The sequence below is a fragment of the Taudactylus pleione genome, unplaced genomic scaffold, assembly GCF_031769625.1.
Source record: "Taudactylus pleione unplaced genomic scaffold, aTauple2 ptg001106l, whole genome shotgun sequence".
NCBI lineage: Eukaryota > Metazoa > Chordata > Amphibia > Anura > Myobatrachidae > Taudactylus > Taudactylus pleione.
The window spans coordinates 933,621-960,676 of NW_028285507.1; the positions used below are offsets into that span (position 1 = coordinate 933,621).

The following is a 27,056-nucleotide window of genomic DNA, read 5'->3' on the forward strand; positions in this document are numbered from 1 at the left end:
ACTTGGCCACATTGTACATCTGGAATCTGCTACAGCTACTTGTCCCGGCCTTTAATATCTTTGCAGATCGGTCATTTTTGGTAAATGAGAAATGGATTACAGAATTTCCTGTGTTTTTGTACAATAATTGTCCTCATGATCGCCTGGCGGTGAGCACTAGCACAGCTTGTCTGTATCTATACAGTAAATCAGTCATTCACATCTTAATCAACAAAACATTGGTCACTATACCATACAGATGTGTCCACATACATCGATTCTTCATGCGCTACAAGTCGCGCCACACATAACGCGGGAGCTCCGTGTGCCTCACTAGTGCTGAGCGTCTTTCGTGCGACTTTTTACCTTCAAATGCGTCTTATTCACACAGTGATGCGAATAGCCAGCAGAAGCAGCTTCTGCTGATTAAAATGATATTCAGCATGCCTATGTACTCTGTGCCTGATTCAGAGCCGGACGCTCTGAAAGAGCGCTCGCTCTGAATCAGGGCGTTTTTCTTTGGAGTGACCACCCACAGCTATAGCGAGCGGCCATGATGATAGGGCTTGCGACGAGACCCTTGTGGTAGGGTCTCGTTCATCGCAAGCCCCAGAGAGCTTTCGGCTCTAACAGAGCCGGAATCTCTCCCACTGAGATCACTCGTGATGTCAGTGGGGCCGCCCCCAAACAGCAAGCGTTCCCTCGGGAACTCCTCCGTTTGGGCAGCCACCCCCACGGCCCGCCTACCAAATGGGGCGAGCTGTCACTCAACATAGAGCCGGGCTCCGTCGTGTGCATGCGTTGTGGGCCACTATCGACCCGGTTGCGAGCATTCAGCGCTTGCGACCGGGTCTGAATCAGGCCCTCTGTGCGTCTGCAGTTGTATCCGACATGTGAAATTCTAGTGTCAGTGGCTGTAACACTGTATCGTAGTGTTTCGCAGACGCACACAGGTGTGACATAACATCATGTGTTTAGGGGGCGGGGCCAGCAGAGGGTGCACTGTTACAATGTTGCACCACAATGTCCTGTCAGCAGCAAGGGGGTATAACTGGATGGGAAGCCCTCTTACGCTGGGTACCCAGTTATTAATGATAAATATTGCGGAAGGGCATTAGGTTTGACTCCTTTAGTCTGAAGCTGAATATAGGTAGGGGTGAGACAAGCAGCCAAAATAACCCTACACAAAAATGGCTTCCTTCTTAGGTGATTGCTGATGAGGTCAGATCACACAGAGGCCCTGATTCAGAGCCAGACGCTCTGAGAGAGCGCTCGCTCTGAATCAGGGCCGTCCTTCTCTTTTTTTAGAGCGGCCTCCTGGCCGCTCGCATAGCTGTTGGTTGACCACCCACAGCTATAGCGAGCGGCCAAAAAGATGATCGCGATGGTCAAGACCATCGCGATCATCGGGCTTGCGACGAGACCCTTGTGGTAGGGTCTCGTTGCCGCAAGCCCTGGAGTGCTATCGGCTCTATCAGAGCCGAAGGCACTCCCACTGATATCACTCGGACCCAGACAGTAGGCATTCCCATGGAAACGCCTCCGTCTGGGCAGCCACGCCTGCGGCACACCCACCAAAGGGGGCGTGCTGTCACTCACCATCGACAGCACGCCCCCTTTGGTACGAGACCCATAGCGACGGCTTGGCCATTGATATCCGGGTCTCGCGCATGCGCACTGGGCCAACATCGACCCGCTTACGAGCGCTAGTTGCTCGCGAGCGGGTCTGTATCAGGCCCAGAATTTCTATCTGATAGCTGTCACAGGACACAGGCTGCCGTTACTTATAGCTGCTGCCAGAATCCAGATCATGACAATACCCCATGTAGCTCGCTGCAGTGACTGTGCTGAGAATCCTCTCTCATGTAGTAATTCCCCTGCTCCTGCCGGCATAAATGTGTCATTGTAATCAGGCAGATGAGCTCTTCAGAACCGGCGAATGAAAGGTCGCCATCATTATCTCCGTGACAGAGGGACCTGCTGCCGTGACATCAAGTATATTTTTAATAGTTTGCGTATGGCGTTGATAATACTGCCTGTTATTTATGTGACTCCCGGGGAGCTCTCAGCGCTTATTACACAGTATCTCAGATGATGAGATTTTAAATTAATTTTTATTTTTCTCTCTGAATCCTTTACTATAATACAAGTGCAATATGCGGGATATAACAGTACTATCCCTGTGTGATAATACAAGTGCACAGCTACTGTTACTTACACGGGATATAACAGTACTATCCCTCTATCCCTGTGTGATAATACAAGTGCACAGCTAAATGTTACATACACGGGATATAACAGTACTATCCCTGTGTGATAATACAAGTGTACAGCTACTGTTACTTACACGGGATATAACAGTATTTTCCCTGTGTGATAATACAAGTTCACAGCTACTGTTACTTACACGGGATATAACAGTACTATCCCTGTGTGATAATACAAGTGCACAGCTACTGTTACTTACACGGGATATAACAGTACTATCCCTGTGTGATAATACAAGTGCACAGCTACTGTTACTTACACGGGATATAACAGTACTATCCCTGTGTGATAATACAAGTGCACAGCTACTGTTACTTACATGGGATATAACAGTACTATCCCTGTGTGATAATACAAGTGCACAGCTACTGTTACTTACATGGGATATAACAGTACTATCCCTCTATCCCTGTGTGATAATACAAGTGTACAGCTACTGTTACTTACACGGGATATAACAGTACTATCCCTCTATCCCTGTGTGATAATACAAGTGCACAGCTACTGTTACTTACACGGGATATAACAGTATTTTCCCTGTGTGATAATACAAGTTCACAGCTACTGTTACTTACACGGGATATAACAGTACTATCCCTGTGTGATAATACAAGTGCACAGCTACTGTTACTTACATGGGATATAACAGTACTATCCCTGTGTGATAATACAAGTGCACAGCTACTGTTACTTACATGGGATATAACAGTACTATCCCTCTATCCCTGTGTGATAATACAAGTGTACAGCTACTGTTACTTACACGGGATATAACAGTACTATCCCTCTATCCCTGTGTGATAATACAAGTGCACAGCTACTGTTACTTACATGGGATATAACAGTATTTTCCCTGTGTGATAATACAAGTTCACAGCTACTGTTACTTACACGGGATATAACAGTACTATCCCTGTGTGATAATACAAGTGCACAGCTACTGTTACTTACATGGGATATAACAGTACTATCCCTCTATCCCTGTGTGATAATACAAGTGCACAGCTACTGTTACTTACATGGGATATAACAGTATTTTCCCTGTGTGATAATACAAGTTCACAGCTACTGTTACTTACACGGGATATAACAGTATTTTCCCTGTGTGATAATACAAGTTCACAGCTACTGTTACTTACACGGGATATAACAGTACTATCCCTGTGTGATAATACAAGTGCACAGCTACTGTTACTTACATGGGATATAACAGTACTATCCCTCTATCCCTGTGTGATAATACAAGTGCACAGCTACTGTTACTTACATGGGATATAACAGTATTTTCCCTGTGTGATAATACAAGTTCACAGCTACTGTTACTTACACGGGATATAACAGTACTATCCCTGTGTGATAATACAAGTGCACAGCTACTGTTACTTACATGGGATATAACAGTACTATCCCTCTATCCCTGTGTGATAATACAAGTGTACAGCTACTGTTACTTACACGGGATATAACAGTACTATCCCTCTATCCCTGTGTGATAATACAAGTGCACAGCTACTGTTACTTACACGGGATATAACAGTATTTTCCCTGTGTGATAATACAAGTTCACAGCTACTGTTACTTACACGGGATATAACAGTACTATCCCTGTGTGATAATACAAGTGCACAGCTACTGTTACTTACATGGGATATAACAGTACTATCCCTGTGTGATAATACAAGTGCACAGCTACTGTTACTTACACGGGATATAACAGTACTATCCCTGTGTGATAATACAAGTGCACAGCTACTGTTACTTACATGGGATATAACAGTACTATACCTCTATCCCTGTGTGATAATACAAGTGCACAGCTACTGTTACTTACATGGGATATAACAGTATTTTCCCTGTGTGATAATACAAGTGCACAGCTACTGTTACTTACATGGGATATAACAGTACTATCCCTCTATCCCTGTGTGATAATACAAGTGCACAGCTACTGTTACTTACATGGGATATAACAGTATTTTCCCTGTGTGATAATACAAGTGCACAGCTACTGTTACTTACACGGGATATAACAGTACTATCCCTGTGTGATAATACAAGTGCACAGCTACTGTTACTTACATGGGATATAACAGTACTATCCCTGTGTGATAATACAAGTGCACAGCTACTGTTACTTACATGGGATATAACAGTACTATCCCTCTATCCCTGTGTGATAATACAAGTGCACAGCTACTGCTACTTACACGGGATATAACAGTATTTTCCATGTGTGATAATACAAGTGTACAGCTACTGTTACTTACACGGGATATAACAGTACTATCCCTGTGTGATAATACAAGTGTACAGCTACTGTTACTTACATGGGATATAACAGTACTATCCCTGTGTGATAATACAAGTGCACAGCTACTGCTACTTACACGGGATATAACAGTACTATCCCTGTGTGATAATACAAGTGCACAGCTACTGTTACTTACACGGGATATAACAGTATTTTCCCTGTGTGATAATACAAGTTCACAGCTACTGTTACTTACACGGGATATAACAGTACTATCCCTGTGTGATAATACAGGTGCACAGCTACTGTTACTTACATGGGATATAACAGTACTATCCCTGTGTGATAATACAAGTGTACAGCTAAATGTTACATACACGGGATATAACAGTACTATCCCTGTGTGATAATACAGGTGCACAGCTACTGTTACTTACATGGGATATAACAGTACTATCCCTGTGTGATAATACAAGTGCACAGCTACTGTTACTTACACAGGATATAACAGTACTATCCCTGTGTGATAATACAAGTGCACAGCTACTGTTACTTACATGGGATATAACAGTACTATCCCTCTATCCCTGTGTGATAATACAAGTGCACAGCTACTGTTACTTACACGGGATATAACAGTACTATCCCTCTATCCCTGTGTGATAATACAAGTGCACAGCTACTGTTACTTACATGGGATATAACAGTACTATCCCTGTGTGATAATACAAGTGCACAGCTACTGTTACTTACATGGGATATAACAGTACTATCCCTCTATCCCTGTGTGATAATACAAGTGCACAGCTACTGTTACTTACATGGGATATAACGGTACTATCCCTGTGTGATAATACAAGTGCACAGCTACTGTTACTTACACAGGATATAACAGTACTATCCCTGTGTGATAATACAAGTGCACAGCTACTGCTACTTACACGGGATATAACAGTACTATCCCTGTGTGATAATACAAGTGCACAGCTACTGCTACTTACACGGGATATAACAGTACTATCCCTCTATCCCTGTGTGATAATACAAGTGCACAGCTACTGTTACTTACATGGTATATAACAGTATTATCCCTGTGTGATAATACAAGTGCACAGCTACTGTTACTTACATGGGATATAACGGTACTATCCCTGTGTGATAATACAAGTGCACAGCTACTGATACTTACACAGGATATAACAGTACTATCCCTGTGTGATAATACAAGTGCACAGCTACTGCTACTTACACAGGATATAACAGTACTATCCCTCTATCCCTGTGTGATAATACAAGTGCACAGCTACTGCTACTTACACGGGATATAACAGTACTATCCCTCTATCCCTGTGTGATAATACAAGTGCACAGCTACTGTTACTTACATGGTATATAACAGTATTATCCCTGTGTGATAATACAAGTGCACAGCTACTGTTACTTACATGGGATATAACAGTACTATCCCTGAGTGATAATACAAGTGCACAGCTACTGTTACTTACACGGGATATAACAGTATTTTCCCTGTGTGATAATACAAGTGCACAGCTACTGTTACTTACACAGGATATAACAGTACTATCCCTGTGTGATAATACAAGGGCACAGCTACTGTTACTTACATGGGATATAACAGTACTATCCCTCTATCCCTGTGTGATAATACAAGTGTACAGCTACTGTTACTTACACGGGATATAACAGTACTATCCCTCTATCCCTGTGTGATAATACAAGTGCACAGCTACTGTTACTTACACGGGATATAACAGTATTTTCCCTGTGTGATAATACAAGTTCACAGCTACTGTTACTTACACGGGATATAACAGTACTATCCCTGTGTGATAATACAAGTGCACAGCTACTGTTACTTACATGGGATATAACAGTACTATCCCTGTGTGATAATACAAGTGCACAGCTACTGTTACTTACACGGGATATAACAGTACTATCCCTGTGTGATAATACAAGTGCACAGCTACTGTTACTTACATGGGATATAACAGTACTATCCCTCTATGCCTGTGTGATAATACAAGTGCACAGCTACTGTTACTTACATGGGATATAACAGTATTTTCCCTGTGTGATAATACAAGTGCACAGCTACTGTTACTTACATGGGATATAACAGTACTATCCCTCTATCCCTGTGTGATAATACAAGTGCACAGCTACTGTTACTTACATGGGATATAACAGTATTTTCCCTGTGTGATAATACAAGTGCACAGCTACTGTTACTTACACGGGATATAACAGTACTATCCCTGTGTGATAATACAAGTGCACAGCTACTGTTACTTACATGGGATATAACAGTACTATCCCTGTGTGATAATACAAGTGCACAGCTACTGTTACTTACATGGGATATAACAGTACTATCCCTCTATCCCTGTGTGATAATACAAGTGCACAGCTACTGTTACTTACATGGGATATAACAGTATTTTCCCTGTGTGATAATACAAGTGCACAGCTACTGTTACTTACACAGGATATAACAGTACTATCCCTGTGTGATAATACAAGTGCACAGCTACTGTTACTTACACAGGATATAACAGTACTATCCCTGTGTGATAATACAAGTGCACAGCTACTGTTACTTACACGGGATATAACAGTACTATCCCTGTGTGATAATACAAGTGCACAGCTACTGTTACTTACATGGGATATAACAGTACTATCCCTGTGTGATAATACAAGTGCACAGCTACTGCTACTTACACTGGATATAACAGTATTTTCCATGTGTGATAATACAAGTGTACAGCTACTGTTACTTACACGGGATATAACAGTACTATCCCTGTGTGATAATACAAGTGTACAGCTACTGTTACTTACATGGGATATAACAGTACTATCCCTGTGTGATAATACAAGTGCACAGCTACTGCTACTTACACGGGATATAACAGTACTATCCCTGTGTGATAATACAAGTGCACAGCTACTGTTACTTACACGGGATATAACAGTATTTTCCCTGTGTGATAATACAAGTTCACAGCTACTGTTACTTACACGGGATATAACAGTACTATCCCTGTGTGATAATACAGGTGCACAGCTACTGTTACTTACATGGGATATAACAGTACTATCCCTGTGTGATAATACAAGTGTACAGCTAAATGTTACATACACGGGATATAACAGTACTATCCCTGTGTGATAATACAGGTGCACAGCTACTGTTACTTACATGGGATATAACAGTACTATCCCTGTGTGATAATACAAGTGCACAGCTACTGTTACTTACACAGGATATAACAGTACTATCCCTGTGTGATAATACAAGTGCACAGCTACTGTTACTTACATGGGATATAACAGTACTATCCCTCTATCCCTGTGTGATAATACAAGTGCACAGCTACTGTTACTTACACGGGATATAACAGTACTATCCCTCTATCCCTGTGTGATAATACAAGTGCACAGCTACTGTTACTTACATGGGATATAACAGTACTATCCCTGTGTGATAATACAAGTGCACAGCTACTGTTACTTACATGGGATATAACAGTACTATCCCTCTATCCCTGTGTGATAATACAAGTGCACAGCTACTGTTACTTACATGGGATATAACGGTACTATCCCTGTGTGATAATACAAGTGCACAGCTACTGTTACTTACACAGGATTTAACAGTACTATCCCTGTGTGATAATACAAGTGCACACCTACTGCTACTTACACGGGATATAACAGTACTATCCCTGTGTGATAATACAAGTGCACAGCTACTGCTACTTACACGGGATATAACAGTACTATCCCTCTATCCCTGTGTGATAATACAAGTGCACAGCTACTGTTACTTACATGGGATATAACGGTACTATCCCTGTGTGATAATACAAGTGCACAGCTACTGTTACTTACACAGGATATAACAGTACTATCCCTGTGTAATAATACAAGTGCACAGCTACTGCTACTTACACAGGATATAACAGTACTATCCCTCTATCCCTGTGTGATAATACAAGTGCACAGCTACTGCTACTTACACGGGATATAACAGTACTATCCCTCTATCCCTGTGTGATAATACAAGTGCACAGCTACTGTTACTTACATGGTATATAACAGTATTATCCCTGTGTGATAATACAAGTGCACAGCTACTGTTACTTACATGGGATATAACAGTACTATCCCTGAGTGATAATACAAGTGCACAGCTACTGTTACTTACACGGGATATAACAGTATTTTCCCTGTGTGATAATACAAGGGCACAGCTACTGTTACTTACATGGGATATAACAGTACTATCCCTCTATCCCTGTGTGATAATACAAGTGCACAGCTACTGTTACTTACATGGGATATAACAGTATTTTCCCTGTGTGATAATACAAGTGCACAGCTACTGTTACTTACATGGGATATAACGGTACTATCCCTGTGTGATAATACAAGTGCACAGCTACTGTTACTTACATGGGATATAACAGTACTATCCCTGTGTGATAATACAAGTGCACAGCTACTGTTACTTACATGGGATATAACAGTACTATCCCTCTATCCCTGTGTGATAATACAAGTGCACAGCTACTGTTACTTACATGGGATATAACAGTATTTTCCCTGTGTGATAATACAAGTGCACAGCTACTGTTACTTACACAGGATATAACAGTACTATCCCTGTGTGATAATACAAGTGCACAGCTACAGTTACTTACACAGGATATAACGGTACTATCCCTGTTTGATAATACAAGTGCACAGCTACTGTTACTTACACGGGATATAACAGTACTATCCCTGTGTGATAATACAAGTTCACAGCTACTGTTACTTACTCGGGATATAACAGTACTATCCCTGTGTGATAATACAAGTGCACAGCTACTGTTACTTACATGGGATATAACAGTACTATCCCTGTGTGATAATACAAGTGCACAGCTACTGCTACTTACACGGGATATAACAGTATTTTCCATGTGTGATAATACAAGTGTACAGCTACTGTTACTTACACGGGATATAACAGTACTATCCCTGTGTGATAATACAAGTGTACAGCTACTGTTACTTACATGGGATATAACAGTACTATCCCTGTGTGATAATACAAGTGCACAGCTACTGCTACTTACACGGGATATAACAGTACTATCCCTGTGTGATAATACAAGTGCACAGCTACTGTTACTTACACGGGATATAACAGTATTTTCCCTGTGTGATAATACAAGTTCACAGCTACTGTTACTTACACGGGATATAACAGTACTGTCCCTGTGTGATAATACAGGTGCACAGCTACTGTTACTTACATGGGATATAACAGTACTATCCCTGTGTGATAATACAAGTGTACAGCTAAATGTTACATACACGGGATATAACAGTACTATCCCTGTGTGATAATACAGGTGCACAGCTACTGTTACTTACATGGGATATAACAGTACTATCCCTGTGTGATAATACAAGTGCACAGCTAAATGTTACTTACACGGGATATAACAGTACTATCCCTGTGTGATAATACAAGTGCACAGCTACTGTTACTTACATGGGATATAACAGTACTATCCCTGTGTGATAATACAAGTGCACAGCTACTGTTACTTACACGGGATATAACAGTACTATCCCTGTGTGATAATACAAGTGCACAGCTACTGTTACTTACATGGGATATAACAGTACTATCCCTCTATCCCTGTGTGATAATACAAGTGCACAGCTACTGTTACTTACATGGGATATAACAGTATTTTCCCTGTGTGATAATACAAGTGCACAGCTACTGTTACTTACATGGGATATAACAGTACTATCCCTCTATCCCTGTGTGATAATACAAGTGCACAGCTACTGTTACTTACATGGGATATAACAGTATTTTCCCTGTGTGATAATACAAGTGCACAGCTACTGTTACTTACACGGGATATAACAGTACTATCCCTGTGTGATAATACAAGTGCACAGCTACTGTTACTTACATGGGATATAACAGTACTATCCCTGTGTGATAATACAAGTGCACAGCTACTGTTACTTACATGGGATATAACAGTACTATCCCTCTATCCCTGTGTGATAATACAAGTGCACAGCTACTGTTACTTACATGGGATATAACAGTATTTTCCCTGTGTGATAATACAAGTGCACAGCTACTGTTACTTACACAGGATATAACAGTACTATCCCTGTGTGATAATACAAGTGCACAGCTACTGTTACTTACACAGGATATAACAGTACTATCCCTGTGTGATAATACAAGTGCACAGCTACTGTTACTTACACAGGATATAACAGTACTATCCCTGTGTGATAATACAAGTTCACAGCTACTGTTACTTACACGGGATATAACAGTACTATCCCTGTGTGATAATACAAGTGCACAGCTACTGTTACTTACATGGGATATAACAGTACTATCCCTGTGTGATAATACAAGTGCACAGCTACTGCTACTTACACGGGATATAACAGTATTTTCCATGTGTGATAATACAAGTGTACAGCTACTGTTACTTACACGGGATATAACAGTACTATCCCTGTGTGATAATACAAGTGTACAGCTACTGTTACTTACATGGGATATAACAGTACTATCCCTGTGTGATAATACAAGTGCACAGCTACTGCTACTTACACGGGATATAACAGTACTATCCCTGTGTGATAATACAAGTGCACAGCTACTGTTACTTACACGGGATATAACAGTATTTTCCCTGTGTGATAATACAAGTTCACAGCTACTGTTACTTACACGGGATATAACAGTACTATCCCTGTGTGATAATACAGGTGCACAGCTACTGTTACTTACATGGGATATAACAGTACTATCCCTGTGTGATAATACAAGTGTACAGCTAAATGTTACATACACGGGATATAACAGTACTATCCCTGTGTGATAATACAGGTGCACAGCTACTGTTACTTACATGGGATATAACAGTACTATCCCTGTGTGATAATACAAGTGCACAGCTACTGTTACTTACACAGGATATAACAGTACTATCCCTGTGTGATAATACAAGTGCACAGCTACTGTTACTTACATGGGATATAACAGTACTATCCCTCTATCCCTGTGTGATAATACAAGTGCACAGCTACTGTTACTTACACAGGATATAACAGTACTATCCCTCTATCCCTGTGTGATAATACAAGTGCACAGCTACTGTTACTTACATGGGATATAACAGTACTATCCCTGTGTGATAATACAAGTGCACAGCTACTGTTACTTACATGGGATATAACGGTACTATCCCTGTGTGATAATACAAGTGTACAGCTACTGCTACTTACACGGGATATAACAGTACTATCCCTGTGTGATAATACAAGTGCACAGCTACTGCTACTTACACGGGATATAACAGTACTATCCCTCTATCCCTGTGTGATAATACAAGTGCACAGCTACTGTTACTTACATGGTATATAACAGTATTATCCCTGTGTGATAATACAAGTGCACAGCTACTGTTACTTACATGGGATATAACAGTACTATCCCTGTGTGATAATACAAGTGCACAGCTACTGTTACTTACACAGGATATAACAGTACTATCCCTGTGTGATAATACAAGTGCACAGCTACTGCTACTTACACAGGATATAACAGTACTATCCCTCTATCCCTGTGTGATGATACAAGTGCACAGCTACTGCTACTTACACGGGATATAACAGTACTATCCCTCTATCCCTGTGTGATAATACAAGTGCACAGCTACTGCTACTTACATGGGATATAACAGTACTATCCCTGTGTGATAATACAAGTGCACAGCTACTGTTACTTACACAGGATATAACAGTACTATCCCTGTGTGATAATACAAGTGCACAGCTACTGTTACTTACACAGGATATAACAGTACTATCCCTGTGTGATAATACAAGTGCACAGCTACTGCTACTTACACAGGATATAACAGTACTATCCCTCTATCCCTGTGTGATAATACAAGTGCACAGCTACTGCTACTTACACGGGATATAACAGTACTATCCCTCTATCCCTGTGTGATAATACAAGTGCACAGCTACTGTTACTTACATGGTATATAACAGTATTATCCCTGTGTGATAATACAAGTGCACAGCTACTGTTACTTACATGGGATATAACAGTACTATCCCTGAGTGATAATACAAGTGCACAGCTACTGTTACTTACACGGGATATAACAGTATTTTCCCTGTGTGATAATACAAGTGCACAGCTACTGTTACTTACACAGGATATAACAGTACTATCCCTGTGTGATAATACAAGGGCACAGCTACTGTTACTTACATGGGATATAACAGTACTATCCCTCTATCCCTGTGTGATAATACAAGTGCACAGCTACTGTTACTTACATGGGATATAACAGTACTATCCCTCTATCCCTGTGTGATAATACAAGTGCACAGCTACTGTTACTTACATGGGATATAACAGTATTTTCCCTGTGTGATAATACAAGTGCACAGCTACTGTTACTTACATGGGATATAACGGTACTATCCCTGTGTGATAATACAAGTGCACAGCTACTGTTACTTACATGGGATATAACAGTACTATCCCTGTGTGATAATACAAGTGCACAGCTACTGTTACTTACATGGGATATAACAGTACTATCCCTCTATCCCTGTGTGATAATACAAGTGCACAGCTACTGTTACTTACATGGGATATAACAGTATTTTCCCTGTGTGATAATACAAGTGCACAGCTACTGTTACTTACACAGGATATAACAGTACTATCCCTGTGTGATAATACAAGTGCACAGCTACTGTTACTTACACGGGATATAACAGTACTATCCCTGTGTGATAATACAAGTTCACAGCTACTGTTACTTACACGGGATATAACAGTACTATCCCTGTGTGATAATACAAGTGCACAGCTACTGTTACTTACATGGGATATAACAGTACTATCCCTGTGTGATAATACAAGTGCACAGCTACTGCTACTTACACGGGATATAACAGTATTTTCCATGTGTGATAATACAAGTGTACAGCTACTGTTACTTACACGGGATATAACAGTACTATCCCTGTGTGATAATACAAGTGTACAGCTACTGTTACTTACATGGGATATAACAGTACTATCCCTGTGTGATAATACAAGTGCACAGCTACTGCTACTTACACGGGATATAACAGTACTATCCCTGTGTGATAATACAAGTGCACAGCTACTGTTACTTACACGGGATATAACAGTATTTTCCCTGTGTGATAATACAAGTTCACAGCTACTGTTACTTACACGGGATATAACAGTACTATCCTTGTGTGATAATACAGGTGCACAGCTACTGTTACTTACATGGGATATAACAGTACTATCCCTGTGTGATAATACAAGTGTACAGCTAAATGTTACATACACGGGATATAACAGTACTATCCCTGTATGATAATACAGGTGCACAGCTACTGTTACTTACATGGGATATAACAGTACTATCCCTGTGTGATAATACAAGTGCACAGCTAAATGTTACATACACGGGATATAACAGTACTATCCCTGTGTGATAATACAGGTGCACAGCTACTGTTACTTACATGGGATATAACAGTACTATCCCTGTGTGATAATACAAGTGCACAGCTAAATGTTACATACACGGGATATAACAGTACTATCCCTGTGTGATAATACAAGTGCACAGCTACTGTTACTTACACGGGATATAACAGTACTATCCCTGTGTGATAATACAAGTGCACAGCTACTGTTACTTACACAGGATATAACAGTACTATCCCTGTGTGATAATACAAGTGCACAGCTACTGTTACTTACACGGGATATAACAGTATTTTCCCTGTGTGATAATACAAGTTCACAGCTACTGTTACTTACACGGGATATAACAGTACTATCCCTGTGTGATAATACAAGTGCACAGCTAAATGTTACATACACGGGATATAACAGTACTATCCCTGTGTGATAATACAAGTGCACAGCTACTGTTACTTACACGGGATATAACAGTACTATCCCTGTGTGATAATACAAGTGTACAGCTACTGTTACTTACATGGGATATAACAGTACTATCCCTGTGTGATAATACAAGTGCACAGCTACTGTTACTTGCACGGGATATAACAGTATTTTCCCTGTGTGATAATACAAGTTCACAGCTACTGTTACTTGCACGGGATATAACAGTATTTTCCCTGTGTGATAATACAAGTGCACAGCTACTGTTACTTACACGGGATATAACAGTATTTTCCCTGTGTGATAATACAAGTGTACAGCTACTGTTACTTACACGGGATATAACAGTACTATCCCTGTGTGATAATACAAGTGCACAGCTACTGTTACTTACACGGGATATAACAGTACTATCCCTGTGTGATAATACAAGTGTACAGCTACTGTTACTTACACAGGATATAACAGTACTATCCCTGTGTGATAATACAAGTGCACAGCTACTGTTACTTACACGGGATATAACAGTACTATCCCTGTGTGATAATACAAGTGCACAGCTACTGTTACTTACATGGGATATAACAGTACTATCCCTGTGTGATAATACAAGTTCACAGCTACTGTTACTTACACGGGATATAACCGTACTATCCCTGTGTGATAATACAAGGGCACAGCTACTGCTACTTACACGGGATATAACAGTACTATCCCCTACTTACATGGGATATAACAGTACTATCCACAGGATATAACGGTACTATCCTTGTGTGATAATGCAAGTGCACAGCTACTGTTACTTACACGGGATATAACAGTATTTTCCCTGTGTGATAATACAAGTGCACAGCTACTGTTACTTACACGGGATATAACAGTACTATCCCTGTGTGATAATACAGGTGCACAGCTAAATGTTACATACACGGGATATAACAGTACTATCCCTGTGTGATAATACAAGTGCACAGCTACTGTTACTTACACGGGATATAACAGTACTATCCCTGTGTGATAATACAAGTGCACCTCTACTGGTACTTGCACGGGATATAACAGTATTTTCCCTGTGTGATAATACAGGTGCACAGCTACTGTTACTTACACGGGATATAACAGTATTTTCCCTGTGTGATAATACAAGTGCACAGCTACTGTTACTTACATGGGATATAACAGTACTATCCCTGTGTGATAATACAGGTGCACAGCTAAATGTTACATACACGGGATATAACAGTACTATCCCTGTGTGATAATACAAGTGCACAGCTACTGTTACTTACACGGGATATAACAGTACTATCCCTGTGTGATAATACAAGTGTACAGCTACTGTTACTTACATGGGATATAACAGTACTATCCCTGTGTGATAATACAAGTGCACAGCTACTGTTACTTGCACGGGATATAACAGTATTTTCCCTGTGTGATAATACAAGTTCACAGCTACTGTTACTTGCACGGGATATAACAGTATTTTCCCTGTGTGATAATACAAGTGTACAGCTACTGTTACTTGCACGGGATATAACAGTATTTTCCCTGTGTGATAATACAAGTTCACAGCTACTGTTACTTGCACGGGATATAACAGTATTTTCCCTGTGTGATAATACAAGTGTACAGCTACTGTTACTTGCACGGGATATAACAGTACTATCCCTGTGTGATAATACAAGTGTACAGCTACTGTTACTTGCACGGGATATAACAGTATTTTCCCTGTGTGATAATACAAGTTCACAGCTACTGTTACTTACACGGGATATAACAGTATTTTCCCTGTGTGATAATACAAGTGCACAGCTACTGTTACTTACACGGGATATAACAGTATTTTCCCTGTGTGGTAATACAAGTTCACAGCTACTGTTACTTACACGGGATATAACAGTACTATCCCTGTGTGATAATACAAGTGCACAGCTACTGTTACTTGCACGGGATATAACAGTACTATCCCTGTGTGATAATACAAGTTCACAGCTACTGTTACTTACACGGGATATAACAGTATTTTCCCTGTGTGATAATACAAGTGCACAGCTACTGTTACTTACACAGGATATAACAGTACTATCCCTGTGTGATAATACAAGTGCACAGCTACTGTTACTTACATGGGATATAACAGTACTATCCCTGTGTGATAATACAAGTGCACAGCTACTGTTACTTGCACGGGATATAACAGTATTTTCCCTGTGTGATAATACAAGTTCACAGCTACTGTTACTTACACGGGATATAACAGTACTATCCCTGTGTGATAATACAAGTTCACAGCTACTGTTACTTACACGAGATATAACAGTACTATCCCTGTGTGATAATACAAGTGCACAGCTACTGTTACTTACACGGGATATAACAGTATTTTCCCTGTGTGATAATACAAGTGTACAGCTACTGTTACTTGCACGGGATATAACAGTATTTTCCCTGTGTGATAATACAAGTTCACAGCTACTGTTACTTACACGGGATATAACAGTATTTTCCCTGTGTGACAAGTGCACAGCTACTGTTACTTACATGGGATATAACAGTATTTTCCCTGTGTGATAATACAAGTTCACAGCTACTGTTACTTACACGGGATATAACAGTACTATCCCTGTGTGATAATACAAGTTCACAGCTACTGTTACTTACACGGGATATAACAGTATTTTCCCTGTGTGATAATACAAGTGTACAGCTACTGTTACTTACACGGGATATAACAGTATTTTCCCTGTGTGATAATACAAGTGTACAGCTACTGTTACTTGCACGGGATATAACAGTACTATCCCTGTGTGATAATACAAGTTCACAGCTACTGTTACTTACATGGGATATAACAGTACTATCCCTGTGTGATAATACAAGTGTACAGCTACTGTTACTTACATGGGATATAACAGTACTATCCCTGTGTGATAATACAAGTGTACAGCTACTGTTACTTACACGGGATATAACAGTACTATCCCCTACTTACATGGGATATAACAGTACTATCCACAGGATATAACGGTACTATCCTTGTGTGATAATACAAGGGCCCAGCTACTGTTACTTACACGGGATATAACAGTACTATCCCTGTGTGATAATACAAGTGCACAGCTACTGTTACTTACACGGGATATAACAGTACTATCCCTGTGTGATAATACAAGGGCCCAGCTACTGCTACTTACACGGGATATAACAGTACTATCCCCTACTTACACGGGATATAACAGTACTATCCCCTACTTACATGGGATATAACAGTACTATCCTTGTGTGATAATACAAGTGCACAGCTACTGTTACTTACACGGGATATAACAGTACTATCCCTGTGTGATAATACAAGTGCACAGCTACTGTTACTTACACGGGATATAACAGTACTATCCCTGTGTGATAATACAAGTGCACAGCTAGTGAAATACCCCTTTTTCATTGCATCTAAAACCTGGGTTATTGCCCTGTTAATCTTTGTTGCTGCTCAGTGTTAAACCATGGTTGGATTCCCTGGTTGCCTGCAGGGTATAACACTGGAACGAGCCGTGTAACCCTACATTGTAAACGTGTACACAGGATATAACAGTACTTCCCATGTGTTCTCTGGCCCCATTCACACTATAAGTAATAACCCTGTTGTTCTGCAGTGTGAAAGGGTAACTCGGGTCCGGGTAACTGCCACGAAGAGCTGGTGCTTGCGGATGATCTCCTCTCCAAGTGCCAGCTCGGCACGTGATGGCAGTGACGTAATCAACCCAGCATCAGTGCCTGTTCAGGCCGCCAGTCAGAAAGGGGTCTCAGCCGGGTCGCATCCAGGATTGACGCGTGAACAAAATCCTGGGTGCGACCCTGCATTTAGGTGTGACAGAGTTATTACTGAGTCCTAGATGTGAGGTCATCGGCATGAAGAGAACCCTGTTCTATTACTGATAGAATCTTGGCGACCAGGAATCTTGGAGAACCCCCAGTAACGGAGCCTTTTTCTGCCATCATGAGGACCCCAGTACTTGTCATGGTTGATAGAACATTGCAAACCAGACATTGAGTAGTTTTGTTCTTGTATTAATTGACATAACTTGAGGTAATTGGTACCGGAGTACCCCCAGTGCTGTACTCATTCGCAGACTATCCCACCTGGATCTACTGTTAGTATTTGCATTGGACACTTCCAAGGCAAAATATTATGGCTGATATAATTCATGACTAGTTCTGACCATTCAGCTGTGAGTAAAACAGCTACTTAGGAAACTAATTAAAAAGAAAATGAGTGGGAGGGCTTCCTTAATAATTATATTAACGAGTTTCCTGCCAAGTGTAAAGAGCTTGCTGAGATCCATCTTTTTTATTCTTTTTAAAGAGACACACACAGTATGATACATTATTGTCCTGGCTTTCAACTGCCGTACATCCTTTACTGACTGGCTGGAAGTATTTCACATTATGTGAGGATACCGGGTGACCTGGGTATCCTGGGGTTCAGGGATCACACAGTGGAGCAGGTTATAATGAAGGAATGATGAACTTTATTCATGGAGACACAGAAATCCAGCCAACAGTAAGCAGGGTTATATCATTACAGTCCACTCAGAGTTCAGCAAAGTCCTTTCCAGCTGCTGTATATTTCCTCCCTACCTGGCCAGCTGTAACAGGGAACACAGAGCTGCTATATATCTCTTCCCTACCTGGCCAGCTGTAACAGGGCACACAGAGCTGTTATATATCTTAAGACACTGAGAGGGGACAACACCCCAACCTTCAGAGTCACACTGTACTCACACACTATCCCACAATTCCCCTTGCGCACCACCCTACTTCCCGCTCTCTCTCTCATTGGTGGGCTCAGGTGTCAGTCTTTGCAGAGAGGAAGGAGGAGGGCTTTGTAACAGGAACACTCCCCTGCTGTCTGCTGCTGACAAACTTTCTGTATGAGACATGCAGACTGAGGGCTTCAATTTAAGAACACAGAACTGGGTCATAACTCTTTTCAACATGCAGGCAAGTCCTAGAAGTCCTTTTCCCTTGTCTCCTCACATACCTCCCCCTTCTTAAATCGAGGAGACAGACATGGTCCCAATGTTGGAGTCCTGACTGTCGACTCGGCCCGAGAGTCTGCAAAGCTTGATATTTGTTTCCTCACATCTGGATAGCCCGTCAGCATTGTGATGTTCTCGTCCCTTTTTGTGAGAAATGGAAAAGTTGAAACTTTGTAACGCCAGACTCCACCTCAACAACCTCCCATTTTCCCCCGAGGTTCTGTTTAGCCAATACAACGGGTTATGGTCAGTGACCACAGTAAATTCTTTCCCATAAAGATATGGCTGTAGCTTCTTTAAGGCCCAGACTATGGTTAGACATTCTTTTTCGATAGTGGCGTAGGCTATCTCTCGGTCAGCTAGTTTACGGGATAGATAGACAATTGGATGTTCCCTACCGTCTTCTCCCACTTGACTCAACACTGCCCCAAGTCCACACCCTGATGCGTCTGTCTGCACAATAAACTTTCTGTTGTAGTCAGGGGCAGCCAACACTGGGGCTCGAGTCAGCAAGTCTTTTAAGGTGTTGAAAGCTTGCTCACATTCAACAGTCCATTCAATATTTCGAGCATATCTCTTTTTGGTGAAGTCCGTCAGAGCCTTAGCCACGGTGCTGTAATGTGGTATAAATTTCCTGTAATAGCCAGCGACTCCAAGGAGTGCCCGCACTTGTTTCTGGTTGATAGGTTGGGGCCAATTGTCAATAGCCTCCACTTTGCCGGATCAGGTCTGATAGCACCTCCTCCGACCCGATGTCCTAGATACTGAACCTCAGCCATCCCCATCTGACACTTATCTGGGCGTATGGTGAGTCCAGCCTGTCTAATCCTCTTCAGCACTTCTGTCACCTGAGTTAAATGCTCCTCCCAGGTATGGCTGAAGATGGCAATGTCGTCTAGGTAGGCTTGGGCAAAGTCTTGACACCCCTCCAGGACGTCATTAACCATTCGCTGGAATGTGGCAGGGGCGGTCTTCATCCTGAAAGGCATGGTAGTCCACTCAAAGAGTCCTTCCGGTGTGATGAAGGCAGAACGCTCCTGTACCTCTTTGGTAAGTGGGATTTGCCAGTAGCCTTTACTCAAGTCCAGTGTTGAGACAAACTCAGCCCCTCCAATCCGATCCAGTAGCTCATCAACACGGGGCATAGGGTAAGCGTCAGTGGTGGTGACTTCGTTCAATTTGCGATAGTCCACACAAAACCGTGTGGTTCCATCTTTCTTGGGAACCAACACAACCCCAGCAGCCCATGGGCTTTTAGATGGCACTATGACTCCCAAAGCTAGTATCTCCTCTATCTCAGCCTTTACCTGCCTCATAACACCCGGAGTCATCCGGTAAGTGTCTTGTCGGATGGGCCTAGCACTTCCAGCGTCCACATGGTGGGCGGTCAGATGAGTTCGACCAGGTAGACAAGAAAACTGGTCCTGTTCAGCCTCTAAGATCCTCCACATCTCCTGCTGCTGGGCTGCATTCAACTGTTGTCCCACTTGGACTGATTCCACTCCTTTCTTCTCTTTAGCAGCTCCCAAAAGGTCAAGCAATGGATCAGTTTCCGGTGTTTCCATCGGAGGACAACATACCGCCATTGTTACTGCTTGACGATCACGATAGGCCTTCATTCGATTTATATGGAAGGTGCATAGGTGCTTCCCTCCCTTATCCAGGGCAATCATGTAATTGACCGGTCCGGTGCGCCTTACCACAGTATACGGTCCTTCCCACATGGCCTGCAGTTTGTTTCTTCGCACTGGGATAAGCACCATTACTTTTTGCCCTGGATACAACTCTCGGTCTTGAGCGTGGGCATCATACCATTCCTTTTGTCTCTCTTGTGATTCCCTGAGATGCTCTTGGGTTAACTGTAGCAATCTTCTCATGCGGTTCCGCATATTCTCCACATATTGTAAAATGGGCTGCTTGTGTTCTTGGAAAGTTCCCTCCCAGCTCTCTTTGACCAGGTCTAGAGGCCCCCGCACTTTCTGGTCGTACAAAAGTTCAAATGGGGAATATCCAGTAGATGCCTGGGGGACTTCCCGATAAGCGAATAGAAGCTGTTGCAGGGCTCTCTCCCAGTCCCTCCCTTCGGACTGCACGTAAGCTTGTAGAAGGCTTTTTAGCGTTCCATTGAAACGTTCACAGAGTCCGTTCGTCTGTGGATGATAAGAGGTGGTCCGAAGAGGTCAAACCCCCCACTTTTCCCACAGGGTTTGCATTAGTTCACCTTGGAATTGGAGTCCTTGATCTGTGACGACTTCCTGCGGGTATCCAAGCCGACTGAATATGTCTGTCAATGCTTGCACAACATGTTCTATGTCAATAGAGGACAGGGCCACAGCCTCAGGATAGCGTGTAGCTAAGTCCACCAGCGTTAGAATGTACTTTTTTCCTGTATGACTGGGAATAGCTCATGGTCCGACTAGGTCTATGGCAACACGGGCAAAGGGTTCCCCTATAATAGGTAATGGGTGCAGAGGAGCTTTTTCGCTGGGGTTTCTCCAGTCTCTGGCAGGTATCGCAGGTGTCTCGATACTGCTTAACGTCTCTAGAGATCCGTGACCAGAAGAAATTCCGCAACAGTCGGGCCAGTGTTTTACGCGTGCCAAAATGCCCGGCCGCTGGAATGTCATGAGCAAGGGCTAGTAATTGTGCTCTGTATGGTGTAGGTACCACCAACTGTTTAGTGGGCATGACTGTTTCCTGTCCAGACTGAGGAATGACCACTCGGTACAACAATTCCTCTTCCCAAACTATCTTGCTCTCATCAGCTGTTTCTAATTCCAGGTCGGCTGCGCTCCTTAATTTATTTAGAGAGGGGGTCTGTCCGTTGGGCCTGTCGAAACTCGCTCCGGTCCACCTCCCCCAAGTCTGTCTCTGAAGTACTGGACAAGGGACTGGAATCACTCACCATTGTGGTTGGGGTATGTTGGTTCTGTTCTGAATCTGTCACCTGGGTCACTGCTCTTTGGGTTTGGCTCCGGGTCACCACTTGAACGAAGCGTGTCACCAGTCCCTGTCCCAGATCATTCCCGAGGATGACCTTGGCTGGTAGCCCCTTGAGTATTCTGACCTCCATGATTCCTTGATCGGCTCCCCAGTCGAGATGTATCTTGGCGATGGGAATATCGGTATGTTGTCCCCCGGGGGTGGCAATTCATACATACTGTCCAGGAATCACCCGGGAGGAGGGAACCAGGTCTGGCTCAATCAGTGTGAGTGAGGCCCCAGAATCTCGTAGGCCCTGTACCCGCTGGTCCTCTACCAACACAGGCTGTAAGTGCCCCTGCATATTCTGAGGAGTTGCCTGCTCCTCCCCCAGAACCAGGTCTACAATATACACCCCATCCATCATCTCAACCGCATCTGACTGGATGACTGCCTCGCAATAATCCTCCATGGGGTAACATACCACAGAGACTGGGGCCGGCCTAGCCCCAGGGAATGGCCCTCGCATGCGTGGACAGTCCCTCAACAAGTGTCCTGGTTGATTGCAGCGGTAACACTTCCGAGGTTCTGGGTTAGCCACTTTGAATCTGGGTGGTTGATAAGAGATGTTTTTGATAGGGCCTCTTTTACTACTATCATTGATGCGCGGTTCTCTGTTAGGGAGCTTCTCCACTCGTGGGGGTCTTTTACCACATGTTGCACTGAAGACTCTCCATTGGGGACGGTTAGTAATATATTCATCAGCCCATTCTGCAGCTTGTTCAGGTGTGCTGGGCTTCCGGTCTGCAACCCACTCCCGTACCTCTGATGCCATCTTAATCATTAGTTGTTCTACCACAATTAGATTGATGATCTGCTCCATGGTAGAGGCCTGTCTACCCTCGAGCCATTTTCCACAAGCTTGCCGTAGCTGACTGGCAAACTCTTGGTAGGAAGCAGTCCCACTTTTGCTCAGTGTCCTGAATTTGAGACGATAACATTCTGCAGTGATCTGAAACTTAGCCAGCAATGCATTCTTTATGCAGGTGTAGGCTCCACATTCCTGGGGAGTTAGAGCCCTGTAGGCTTCCAAAGCCCTACCTGTGAGACTTGGCCCCAAGTACTTGGGCCATTCAGCTGGCTCTATCCCGTGCACTCCCATGAGATTCTCAAAGATCTGGAGGTGAGTGTCAATGTCGGTTTCATTCTCTCGAAATGTGGGAACATCCTTAAATCCCAAGCGCCGCTTCTCTTGTTCAGCCCCTCTGGGCGACAGCACAGTTTCGCTCCTAGTAGCGATTTGTACCCCTAATATTGCTTGGATCACTCCAGCTCTCTCTTGTGTAGTTGCACTTTCACCTAGCGCCCCCAGCCAGCTCTGAGGTTGGGCGGGAGTAGCGGTGGTTGACTCGGGTAATCGACTGGAAGAAGTGCTTCCACTGCCTGTCGGTCCTTCTTCATCATCACTCAGGTGGTCGGGACCCTCTGGGTGTGCACGATCCCATTCCAACAACTGCAGTACCAGGATCTCCCGGGTGTCAGTCGCATTATAAGCAATTCCCTTCATCCTGCAAAATCCTTGCAGGTGCGGTTTCCGGGCTGTCCGGTAAAACTTCTCCTGCTCTCTCATAACGTTTTCAATTTGGCCGCCGGTTGCAACTCCTGACTGACTCTCCATGCTGATATTCTCTGGTCTTAGCTTTGCTTCTACTCACTCCCCTGAAATTACTGCAGGAACTGTGTGACGTCCCACCGCTGCCGCCAAATGTGAGGATACCGGGTGACCTGGGTATCCTGGGGTTCAGGGATCACACAGTGGAGCAGGTTATAATGAAGGAATGATGAACTTTATTCATGGAGACACAGAAATCCAGCAAACAGTAAGCAGGGTTATATCATTACAGTCCACTCAGAGTTCAGCAAAGTCCTTTCCAGCTGCTGTATATTTCCTCCCTACCTGCCCAGCAATGACAGCTGTAACAGGGCACACAGAGCTGCTATATATCTTAAGACACTGAGAGGGGACAACACCGCAACCTTCAGAGTCACACTGTACTCACACACTATCCCACAATTCCTCTTGCTGCACCACCTTACTTCCCTCTCTATCACTCATTGGTGGGCTCAGGTGTCAGTCTTTGCAGAGAGGAAGGAGGAGGGGCTTTGTAACAGGAACACTCCCCTGCTGTCTGCTGCTGACAAGCTTCCTGTATGAGACATGCAGACTGAGGGCTTCAATTTAAGAACACAGAACTGGGTCATAACTCTTTTCAACATGCAGGCAAGTCCTAGAAGTCCTTTTCCCTTGTCTCCTCACACATTACACTATTCCATTATTTTAATTTTATTATTTTTTAGTTAGCGGTTTCCCTGTAAAAGAGCCCGCCTTTATACATAGACCAATGTTACAACTGAATAGCGGTTGTTATTTACTTGATGCACTCTTGGTTGTCCGGGAACCTCAAGGTGCAGATGTGTTGTTCTTCTCAGGAGGCACCTGCGCAGACCAGAAGAGCGCAGAGTGTGCGGTGATGTGCAGAGGAGCGCTGAGTTTAAATGTCACATCAAAGCTTCCTGCCAGTTTAGATCCCCCACTTTGGATAAATATATTTTTTTTAAATCTTTATCCTAAGATGTTGCTTATTTAGCCTGTGCCTTTTGTGTGTGCAAAGCTTTGTACTAAAATGCTCAGACCGCACAACATGTTTTTCTCCGCCCAGTCTAGGACGAAACCTAATCTCTGCCGACTCTGGGCTGTTACAAAAATCTTTTTGCAGAGTGGACATGGCGCCTGCCACAAAGCAAGGAATATCCCTAACCTGCATCCTCTAAAGTCTTTATCTCATTTGACTGATCTATCTGCTTAGGATGAAATCTCTTTTTTTGCACTGGTCTGCAAAGCTAGAGCCAGCTCTGAGATATAGAGCCAGATTAGTGATAGCAGATGTTCTAGCTTTGTAGTCAGGAGCCAGCTCTGAGATATAGAGCCAGAGTAGTGATAGCAGATGTTCTAGCTTTGTAGTCAGGAGCCAGCTCTGAGATATAGAGCCAGAGTAGTGGTAGCAGATGTTCTTGCTTTATGGTCAGGAGCCAGCTCTGAGATATGGAGCCAGAGTAGTGATAGCAGATGTTCTAGCTTTGAAGTCAGGTGCCAGCTCTGAGATCTGGAGCCAGAGTAGTGATAGCAGATGTTATAGCTTTGTATCCAGGAGCCAGCTCTGAGATCTGGAGCCAGATTAGTGATAGCAGATGTTATAGCTTTGTATTCAGGAGCCAGCTCTGAGATATGGAGCCAGAGTAGTGATAGCAGATGTTCTTGCTTTGTAGTCAGGAGCCAGCTCTGAGATATGGAGCCAGAGTAGTGATAGCAGATGTTCTAGCTTTGTAGTCAGGTGCCAGATTTGAGTTATGGAGCCAGAGTAGTGATGGCGGATGTTCTAGCTTTGTATCCAGGAGCCAGCTCTGAGATATGGAGCCAGAGTAGTGATAGCAGATGTTCTAGCTTTGTAGTCAGGAGCCAGCTCTGAGATATGGAGCCAGAGTAGTGATAGCAGATGTTCTAGCTTTGTAGTCAGGAGCCAGCTCTGAGATATGGAGCCAGAGTAGTGATGGCGGATGTTCTAGCTTTGTAGTCAGGAGCCAGCTCTGAGATATGGAGCCAGAGTAGTGATAGCAGATGTTCTAGCTTTGTAGTCAGGAGCCAGCTCTGAGATATGGAGCCAGATTAGTGGTAGCAGATGTTCTTGCTTTATGGTCAGGAGCCAGCTTTGAGTTATGGAGCCAGAGTAGTGATGGCGGATGTTCTAGCTTTGTATCCAGGAGCCAGCTCTGAGATATGGAGCCAGAGTAGTGATAGCAGATGTTCTAGCTTTGTAGTCAGGAGCCAGCTCTGAGATATGGAGCCAGAGTAGTGATAGCAGATGTTATAACTTTGTAGTCAGGAGCCAGCTCTGAGATCTGGAGCCCGATTAGTGGTAGCCGATGTTCTTGCTTTATGGTCAGGAGCCAGCTCTGAGATATGGAGCCAGAGTAGTGATGGCGGATGTTCTAGCTTTATATCCAGGAGCCAGCTCTGAGATCTGGAGCCAGATTAGTGATGACGGATATAGCTTTGTAGCTAGGAGCCAGCTCTGAGAACTGGAGCCAGAGTAGTGATGGCGGTTGTTATAGCTTTGTAGCTAGGAACCAGCTCTGAGATCTGGAGCCAGATTAGTGATAGTGGATGTTCTAGTTTTGTAGTCAGGCGCCAGCTGTGAGATATGGAGCCAGAGTAGTGATGGCGGATGTTCTAGCTTTGTATTCACGAGCCAGCTCTGAGATCTGGAGCCAGAGTAGTGATAGCAGATGTTCTAGCTTTGTAGTCAGGTGCCAGATTTGAGTTATGGAGCCAGAGTAGTGATGGCGGATGTTCTAGCTTTGTATCCAGGAGCCAGCTCTGAGATATGGAGCCAGAGTAGTGATAGCAGATGTTCTAGCTTTGTAGTCAGGAGCCAGCTCTGAGATATGGAGCCAGAGTAGTGATAGCAGATGTTCTAGCTTTGTAGTCAGGAGCCAGCTCTGAGATATG

The 27,056-nt window shown here is 43.1% G+C and overlaps 1 protein-coding gene and 1 pseudogene across 1 annotated transcript in view; one reads left to right on the forward strand and one right to left on the reverse strand.

Moving 5' to 3' along the window:
• TTLL7 (tubulin tyrosine ligase like 7) overlaps positions 1 to 27,056 on the forward strand; it is a 386,802-nt gene that overhangs the window by 250,041 nt on the left and 109,705 nt on the right. The gene's annotated exons all lie outside the window — the stretch shown is intronic.
• Positions 19,580 to 24,173, reverse strand: LOC148453726 (uncharacterized; annotated as a pseudogene).